The 10,756-nt window shown below is 34.5% G+C and overlaps 1 protein-coding gene across 1 annotated transcript in view; it reads left to right on the top strand.

The window, feature by feature from the left end:
• Positions 1 to 1,617: 1,617 nt before the first annotated feature.
• The window catches only part of LOC133842411 (methylcytosine dioxygenase TET), a 145,142-nt gene continuing 136,003 nt past the window's right edge, over positions 1,618 to 10,756 (top strand). Inside the window, 1 exon segment of the mRNA XM_062275481.1 lies at positions 1,618 to 2,476. The gene's annotated coding sequence lies outside the window, so the exon portion shown is untranslated.

The raw sequence follows: 10,756 nt of genomic DNA, 5'->3' as shown, positions 1-10,756 counted from the left end.
TGCTGTTGCATAGCTCATAGATTGCAAGTTCGCATTGTGCGCGCGAAACTAGGGAAAAAATTTTTTAATTGGAACAACAACTGTACAGGAGACGCAACGGCAGCAGGGCAGCGGGGCAGCAGCGCCGCATCGCCGCAGCAGCAGCAGCAGCAAAAGCAGCAAAAGCAGCAACAACAAGAGCGCACTTCAAACGCCGCATGGCAGTGTAAATGTGTGTGTGTGTGAGCAACGAGCACATGCAGCTGTTCGTGTTTCGCCTGCAGGACTTGTTCGAACCAGGACATGCAACCGCGACAGCAACAACAAAGCAACAAGCAGCAGCCACAGCAATGGTATGAGTTGCTGATCGAAGGTTGCCTTCAAACGCAATGCAACCTATGACAACAACAGGGTGATTCGTGTTGAATTTGTTAAGCAATACAAATATTCAAAATGAAAAATATATAAGTATAAAATTAATAAGACATTTTTACTTTATTTAAATAATAATTTCAATACTAAGAAATTTATAACACGATTCTTTTTTTTTAGAAACGTGGAAAACTATCAAGCAACAAGGAATCACATATAAGGAAAATAATAATACAAAAAAGTTTATTGAAATGATTATTTTTATTTTGAGAAACTAGTAATATGTTTCATTTTTTACTCACTGTAAAGAAACGCAGAAAACTATTAAGCAAAAAGGATTTATTATTTAAATCAATTAATCTTGTATTTCATTTAAAAATATTTTAAAAAACTTTAAATAAATTCAACAGAACAAAAATATGTTAGCAAATAAAATATTTACAGCTTTGTCAAAGACTAATGAACATTTTATTCATTTTTATGTTGTAATTTTTATATTATATAAAAACGATTTTTTTTCTTTATTAAATTAAATAAAATTGATTTGTAACAAACAATTAAATTAATAAAAAAAAAACCAAATTTATTTACGTTTCTACTTTTACATTCTTTTGATGAGTTTGTATTTTATATTATAAAATTTCTTTTTTTAATTTTAAAATATTTTTTACATTAATTTATATTTTTTAATTATAATTATATTTTTAATTATATTTTTTTACTTTTTATAAATTTAAAAAACATAATACACTTTTTTTTACCTATTAAATTTATAATTTTAATTCATAATATAAAAAAAGTAAAAAAATCGTTTATTATTTAATGAATAAATTACAGAATCAAAAAGATAATTTAGAAATAAGAACATATTCTAATTTAGATTTATATTTTAATGTAATATTTTATTACAATTCAACTGCAAAATAAATCAGTCTTAAAATGCTCTACACTATTAAATTTGCAATTTAATTTACACGCAATTCCATTAGCTGGGCTTTATTTGCTGTTGCTGATGCTCCCAACATGTTGCAGTTCGATGCGTTCGATGCGTTGCCGCGAGCAGCGGGGTTGGGTATGATGGCATGGCATTCATGGTGTAGTTGTTGTTGCTGATGTTGTGTGTTGCTGCCGGCGCGGCGTCAAACCGATGCGTTGCCGCTGCTGCTGCCTCTGCTGGCGCTGTTCGCTGGATTGCTGGTTAGCTGCTGGCGTCGGGGTTGGTTTGCCGTTCGCTTGTGCACGGCACAATCAGTTGTTGTGTATCCTTCGAAGGGTGAAAAGTTTCCTAAATACAAAAACTTTTGCACCGTCGCCGTCGCTCTCTTCGTACGAGCGCCAGAAACGAGTGCGAGTTGCGAGTTGCGAGTTGCCAGCGAACTGCGTTGTGAATTATTATTCTACTACGGTTTTTTAGTGCGTGTTCTCTACTAACTAACTAACTCAACGCTGAGCGTTGCCGTCGCCAGCGTTTTGTTGTTTATTTCCGCGTTCAGTTTTCCTTTTCACACCACAAGCAACAACAACAACAACAACTGCAATTGCAATTGCAATTAAATCGCGTTAAATACTTTGATCGGGGAGAAACAAGTTTCAAATGTGTTACAACAATTACAACAAATAATTAACTGGCAATTATGTTGCTCAAGTGAATAGTGCCAACAACAACAACAACAACATCGACAACAACAACAACAATTGCAAATGTTTGCACTTTTTTTGTGGCAACATTTTCTTTAATTTAATTTCCATGCATCTTCGCATCGTTTCTTTGCGTTAATTCTCTTTTCGTGCTCGCGTTCGCATCTTTCGCGTTTTGCTTTCGCCTTGTAAACAGTTAATTCTTAATTCACTTTCTATCTCCCTCTCTCCCCCCTCTTTTCGGAGTGCCTCTCTCTCGTTCTGGCTTCGTTTTCGATTTCGATATCGCTTTCGGTTTTACGACATTTCGTGCGTGTTTCGCGTTCTTCGTTCTTCGTTCTTAACGGTTAATTCGGTTACAAAGTTTAAGCTTGATCAACTCGAAAAGCTTCGTCATCATTTAAGCACAGCAACAACAACAACTTCCCAGTGGCAACAGCAGCAACAACAACAACAACAGTCGATCAACGGCAATGGATTAACAACGGTTTGTAAATTCTTTATGCTTATTATCACATAAGAATATTATTTCGAAATTATTAAAAGCAAAAAAGTGGAATTTATGTTGAATTAGTAAAACTATATTTAGAATAAAATTATAGAAATCTAGTAAATCAAAAGCTTAAACTTTTGAGTTGAGTCGATAATGCAATAAAATTATTTTTTAAGAAATTTAAGAAAAATTTGAAAGCCGGTTGTGTCAGAAGGAATATTTTGCGAATTGGACACAAAAAAAAGGGATGGGAAACTGAAATCTTTAACTTTTAAATTGAATGGGTTATTAAATGAAATTATTAGCTATAGAATTAAAAATGTTAATATGAAAATCTTGGTGTGTAAAACTCTATAATTTATAATATGATAATAAATTTATGAAATCAGAAACTTTAAAAGGAATGGTAATAGATTAATAATGGTTTGATAATATTTTATTCGAAAATAATTTTATATGAGATTGTATAATATGAGATTAATTTGGTCTTGAATTATTCAAATTTAAAAAAATATATGGAAATTTATATTGAATTATTAAAAACACAATTAACAAAGAAAATATATTATAATGTGTAATCAAAATGAAACTTTTGAAGTTGAGAAAGGGAAAAATAATGGATTGCCAACTATTCTATTCCCGAATTATTCTCTATTTCTTATTAGTAATAGAAAAGAGAACATTGGCAATAATTTTTAAATGATTTTTTGTTGTAATTATTAAAATGGGAGTTCCAATTAAAACAATATTCATATATGACACATATAAAAAGATGATGAGTTGAGAAAGGAAGATTGAGGTCAAATTCAAAATTCAATAAAAAAAACATTGTTCAATGAAAAGACGGAAAGATAAAATATATAATATTTCGGATTAGTTTATTGCACACTCCGGGAAGAATATTCTTAAGACGTTTATAAAATTCTAAATGTAGAATGTACTTAAATTATTTATAATTGCAATTCCGTCGGCAATTCAGCAGCTTCCAATTGTTAATCGTTTTGCTGGTAATTCCTCTAAATTTATCAGATCAAAGCACTGTGATTTGGGTTCTAAAAACAACAGGATGCAAGATGGGACACGTAAAAACCTTAAATAGAAATAACAAATTTGCGTTTTCGTTTATTTTGGGGAATTTAAGATCAGGTTACAAAAGTCGTGCGCCGCCGGCTGCACTTGCTACGGATTTTCAGTGTTATTCTTGAGACATAAACAGGCAAATTTAAGCAGATTTATTGACAGATTTGATGACGATGGCTAAAATAAGAGAGGTGGAGAGAGAGAGGGAGAGAGGAAAAGAAAAACATACAAGAGAAGAGAACGACTGAAAACAGTCGACAAATGCAAGCAAAACAAACATGCGAAAAATGAAATAAAATTAAATGAACGCAACAGAAGATTTTGCCTCATAAAAGCAGAGGCAAAGAACAACAACAACAACAACAACGGCTGGCAACAGACTTTCGATTTGTTGTTGTTTTTGGTTGAGAGTCCCGAAAATTGACACAAAAACATTTGAGATGAGTAATGACAATAAACACGCGGTCCAAGAACTTCAAGATACAGATACAGATACAGATACAAATAGAGCAAAGCGAAGTAGCGGCAGAATGCCAAAAACTGTTGCTGCCAGCAGCAACAGCAACAACAACAGCAATCGGAGCAATAAAGCGCCTTCAGAGAGGCCGCCAATCCGCTAGATACATTTGTATCTGTGGCGCATATGCGACGACGTTTGTCAAGTTAAATTAAAAAGCTGCTCAAGGCTTCACAGAAGTTGCTGCTGCTGAAGAGTTGTGAAACGTGCACAGAACGTGGCAAGCAAATAATAAAATAAACCAAAAAAAGAAAGAAAGAATGAAAGCAAGAAAGATACGCCAGAGCTACATACAAACAAATTCAACACTCGACTCGACTCGACTTTGAGCTCGTAACTAACTAACAGTAACGTGCGTACTTCAAGGCAACGCGCTGAAACTTGAAGATACACTCAGACACACACACACAGATACAGATACACACACACACACAGTTACAGATACACTCATGCAGCCTCTTTTGGCGCGCACAAAACAGAAGCGCCAAAAATAAAATACAAAATACAACAGAAGTACATAAAAAAAACAAAAAACCAAACTGCAAAAAAACGAAAGCGAAACAACAAGAAAAAGAAAACGAAGAATAAGAACAACTTTGAGTTGAAGTCAGCCCCCAAATGAGGCGTCGTAACATGACAGAGAAGCAGCCCACGCCCCGACCCTGAAGCTGTAGCTGAAGCTGAAGCTGACTCTGAAGCTCGACATGACGCTGACGCTGACTCTGACTCTAAAGTTGACTCTGACTCTGAAGTTGCCTTGACATGGGCAATAAAGAGAATTTAAAGCGCCATAGAAGCTGACAACGAAAGCAAAGTCAAACAAGCAAAGAATGCTGCAGTCTCGAGAACGCGAAGCTGAAGCTCGACAGCAAAATACTCGCTGAGCTAAGAAAGGAATGCAGCTTCAATTCACTATAATAACGAAAAGAAAACATATATTTAAAATTGTGAAACCAATCCAGCTCAATATTAAAAAGAAATAAGCTTAAAATTCGTAAATTTAAAATACCTTAAGCGTCTCCTTTTTTTCGTTTCACTGTGACAAAGATTCTACAGAGAATAGAATACTTTTAACTTTTCATAGCTTTGAGAAAGATTATATATTATTTCGAAGCATGGATTTTATTTATTTTTCTTAGCTGTGGAAAAGATTCTTTATTATTTCAGAGTATGGAATACTTTTAATTTTTCATAGCTTTGAGAAAGATTATATATTATTTCGACGTATTAAATACTCCTCCTTTTTCCTATGAGAAAGATTTTACATTATTTCGGCGTATTAGTTTATTATTATTATTTCAGAGTATAAAATACTTCTTCTTTTTCTTAGCTGTGAAAAAGATTCTATATTATTTTATATTATTTATTCAATTTTCTTAAATATGGGAAATATTCTATATCATTTCGCTATATGAAATACATCTCCTTTTTCTTACCTATGAGAAAGATTCTATATTATTTCGAAGTATGGAATACTTTTAATTTTTCATTGCTGTGAGAAAGATTCTATATAATTTTGGCGTAAGAAATACTTTTCTTTTTCTTAGACATGAAAAAGATTCTACATTATTTCAGGATATAAAATACTTTTCTTTTTTCTTAGCTGTGAAAAAGATATATTATATCGGCGTATGAAATAGTTTTCCTTATTTTTTTTAGATATAAGAAAAATTCTACATTATTTTGGAGTGGAATACTTTTCATTTTTCTTACCCGTAAAGAGATTTTCCTTTTTCTCAGCTTCAACATCATTTTGGAACACATTTTTGACTCCAGCTGCTGCTCTTCACTTTAAAAAAAAGTATTCAAATTAATTGCTTGCACTAACTTATAAAAGATCTCATAGCGGGTTAAGTCATTTATATTTATGTTGATTTGCATGGGCGTAAAAAGGCGTGGCAACTTTTTGCCATAAGCTGCAGACAATTTTATCAATCAAGAATGTTGTTTATAAATTTGAAGGCGCCAACTCGCATGCTCACAGCCGTAGAGCCTTTCAAAAGCATGGACAGACGGGCAGACGGACAGCTGTTGCTGCCGTTTGCAGCTCTCTCCAGTGCCAACAACTTGGCATGCTGCTTCACCCTTTCGGTAGCGAGCATAATAAATAATAAAGCAATACAAATTGAGGCAGCCACAACAGCAGTTGCTGCGACTGCGGCAGTAAAAAGAAGTTCAAGTTCAAGCAGCACAAATGTATCTCTGTATCTTTGTATCTGTATCTCTGTGTTGTTTGTGTATCTTTTGCTGCACATGCTGCTGCAATTTGTCTGACCACAAGGCGGCCACATGTGCCGCCAACTGGACGCGACTTTTCATCATCTTGTTGTTGTTTGTGCTGCATCTATTTCTGTTTTTATGAGTCTTGCATCTGAGAAATGCAGTTTGCCGTTTGCTGTTCGTCGTTTGCAGTTTGCAGTTGGCGTCGACCCCCAATGAATTAGCGCGTCGGGCTAAAAATAAACTTGGGCACACGCACATTTGTTGCATATGCCAGTTATAAACACACACTCACACACACTCGACACACACACACACTCGCACTCGCCTCGAACTTGGAACGTTTTCGTTTTCATTCATAAAATAAAAGTAGATGCCGAAAAAAAAGCACGCGCAGGTAGCAAAAAGGCAGCGCTAAAGGACACGGCAGGCAAATTAAGGCTTTGACCTAGAGAAAAACAAACAACACACACACACGCAGTAAACACACACTCACACACACACACACAGGCAACACACACACGCCCACTCATCGGAGCAGCGTGAGCTTGTAACGTTAACGGCAACGTGCGTGACTTTGAAAGTATGCGAAATGACATACTCGTAAATCCCCAAGACTGTGTGAGTGTGTGTGTGTGAGGGTGTAACCGGTGTGCGTGTGTGTGTGTGTTTGGTTAGCTCCTTTGCATGGCTTCATTGTGGCACACAGCACGTTTCATTTCATCGCATATTCTGCATACTCCACAATGTTGTTGCCCCTTCTCCCAACTCAAACCTCGAACCTCGAATGCCAGTTGCCCCATGCCCCATGCCACATGCTCCTCACTCCCTTCCACAGCGTGCTTCCCGCATCGAATAACTCAATTTACACGTGACACATCGCCAAGTAAATTAACCCATTAGCAGAGTCATGATAATTCAGCTCACTTTTGATGAACACACCAAAATTTTGCAGCTTATCGAACAAACTAGATGAATATTTATGACACAAGGATAAGAACTGACAGAGCTTAGAATTTTACTTTGATTTTAAAATGTTGATTTACTAGATTTTCTTAATAATGTTTTACTAGCTCAGGGGAGAATTTATATGAATTAGCTTCAGGCAACTACATTCGATTTATGACTGTTGATTGTCAATAATTGAACAATATTTTGCTTTTAAAATAAATTTTTCACTCTCTGTTATCTGTGACTTATTTTCTCATTATTTTTCACATTTTGCACAGCAATATTTTCAAATTAAAATATTACATTTCATAGCTAATAATTTCATTAAAATTGCACTTTGATTTTCAAATGTTGATTTACTAGATTTTCTATCTAATGTCTTTCTAGTTGTGGGCGAAATTTATATGAATTAACTTCATGCAACTACATTCGATTTATGACTTTTGATTGTCAATAATTGAAGAATATTTTGCACTTTAAAATAACGAATTACACTTTGTGTTTTGAGATACTATTTCTCTTAGTTGCAGTTGTTTAATATCGATCACACTCGACTGTAAATTTCTTATTTGTTTGAAATGAAAATTTTAAATTTTAAAACTAATAATTTCACTATATAAACAACTTAACTCAAAAGTTGATGTTCTCAATTTCAAACACCTTTTTTAACGTGCCCTTCGTATGTTCATTTTAAGACAGCTTTGTTTTCAAAGAGCCTTTCATAAATAATAATTTCATTGCATTAGCAACTCAACCCAAAGTTTTAACTTTTAGTTTGACTTACTAGATTTCCATAATTTATTGATTTTGCTTGCAAGGATAAGAATTAACAAAGCCTAAAATTGTAGTTTGATTTTCAAATGTTGATGTACGAAATGTTCTTACTGCAATCTCACTATTTTTGGGGAGAATATATTTAAATTAGCTGCAGGCTTATAAATTACACCTTGCTAAAATTTGAATTTATGGCTTTTGATTGTCAATGATTTTCTACCACTATTCTTTATGCTTTACGGTTAGTCTTTTAAACAAAAGGTCTTTAATATAAACAAGTTTTCACATTTTATACATTTGAAATTTCATAGATATCAATTTAATAACACAACTGAAAAATGCAATTTCATATTTGAATTTTTAAAATAAGCATGCAAAAAACTATCCTAATTAAATTGCAATTTTAATTAAATTTATGTCGCATCAATGGGTTAAACATGTTTATACCAAAAAAAAAAGAAGGAAATAAATGGTAAATAGGGGAGAGAAGAGGGTCGAAACTGCTGCCAAATGTCTCTGTTAATACAAGAAGCAGCAGCAAAAGGACGCTGAGGGGCTTCTGGCATTGCGTCCCGTATTCATTTTAGGAGAGCGAAACAGAAACAGAAACAAAATGCATAAAAAGCAATGTACATGAAATTGTTAAAAAATGCAATAATGCAATGCTCCCCCATTTGCTGCACATTCTAGATTTGCATATTAAAAAGTTTTTGCTTAATTATGTTGCAATGTCTGAACTAGAGAGCAGAGATGAGATGAGAAGCTCGCATCATGTTATATACTTATCATATATATATTTTAATAAATACTTTAGTATGTTGGCTGCTGGCAGAAACAATTTGAAACAAATTTCATATGTGCGGCAGACAAAAAAACAGAAAAAGTTGTCAGAACACACATATTAAAATATTACTTGTTACAATGTACGAAATAATATAATAAGTAAGAAAGTTCGAGTTTGCTCGTCTGTGAGATACTCGCTACCTATTTTGAATGAAAGCAAAACGGTGCGGTACCACAAAATACTATAAAATATACCGAAGAATATATATTTGGTATATTGATACAGTATTGCATTCAAAAAATAACAAATTAATACACCACGCAAATGCTGAAAATATACCATGTATTTTAGTTGGTATATTTATAAAATACCGTAGAATTCAAAAATTTATTTTCCGTTAAAATACTAAAAATATTCCATATTTTATATTGGGTATATTGATTTAGTACCACATTCAAAATATACCATAGGGTGGAAAATATACCATATTGACAGCCATATTAAAAATATACCATCGACTGCAAAATTTATAAACCGTTAAAATAATACAAATACACCACATTCTACTATATATTCGGTATATTGATTGAGTACTAGTTTCAAAATATACCATAGTGTGGAAAATACACCATAGACTGCAAAATTAATGTAACGCTAAAATACTAAAAATATACTATATTATATATTTGGTATATTGATTTAGCACTACATTCAAAATATGCCAGATTATCAACCAAACTTAAAATATATCATAGACTGCAAAATATATATAATATATACCGCTAAAATACTACAAGTATACTATATCCTATGTTTGGTATATTGACTTAATACTACATTCAAAATACATATATTATAGAGTGCCATACCATATACCCAATAAATATACCACAAAAAATAATAAAAACATACCAAAGGCTATAGTCGGTATATTGATTTAATACGAAGTTATTATACCCCTTTACCATATGGGTAGCAGGTATCAAAAAGCGAGGGAGAACGGAACGGAACACACACGGGTCGTATGCGCAACATTTGCTTGCTGTAAAGCTGTAAAGCGGCTGCTACATGGCCACTTCATTTGAAACAAATGTGGCTGGCAGTGGCAGTGCGTCAGCTTGTCAGCTTGGCAGCAGGACAACCAAAGAGCAGACAGACAAGCGGACAGACATACAGACAGGTAAAAGCAGAAGCAACAGCAGCAACATGACTCTGAGCTGCCAGTTGCTGCTGCACTTGTAACAGTTGCTGTTGTAACTGCTGTTGTAACTGCTGTTGTTGCTGCTTTAGTTGTAGTTGTTGCTATTGTTGTTGCTGCCGCTTTAGTTGTAGTTGCTGCTGCCACAGCTCGACAATTGAAAGTCAGGTAGAACACAGAGAAGAGAAGAGAGAAGCGAATTGCTGTTGCTCCTTGCTGCTGCTCGGGCTCAGGCTCTCACCCTCAGCAACGCCTCGTCATGCTTGAGCTGCCTCCGAGCATTTCGTCTATTCTGCACATGCAATGTGTATGAGTATTAGTGTGCTATGTGTGTGTGTGTGTAGCCTACTTTATGCAAGCGAAAACGCAGAGCAACGTCACCTATATTCCAATGTTGCTGCCGCTGCTGTTGCTGTTGCTGCTGTTGCTGTTGCTGCCACTTTTGCCCTCAAATGACGCATTGTTCGCATACACATTAAATGCTACTATATAAACACACACTAACACAACATTATATATATTCCATGTGTGTGTGTTTGTGCTGCGTGTTTAATTCGCGAACAAAAATTCAAAATGTTGCAGGCAGCAACAGCAACAGCAACTCAAATTGAAGTGAATTGCGCGCATTGTTCATGGCTTTGCGCATTGTAAGCCTCACACACACACAGTCAACACACAACCTTACACACGCTCTCTCACACACACACACTAATACCCTTTGCTTTGCTCTTATTTGTAATGCAAACACAA

Source organism: Drosophila sulfurigaster, chromosome 3 (genome assembly GCF_023558435.1).
Source record: "Drosophila sulfurigaster albostrigata strain 15112-1811.04 chromosome 3, ASM2355843v2, whole genome shotgun sequence".
Taxonomy (NCBI): domain Eukaryota; kingdom Metazoa; phylum Arthropoda; class Insecta; order Diptera; family Drosophilidae; genus Drosophila; species Drosophila sulfurigaster.
This window is presented reverse-complemented; position numbering and strand designations above follow the sequence as displayed.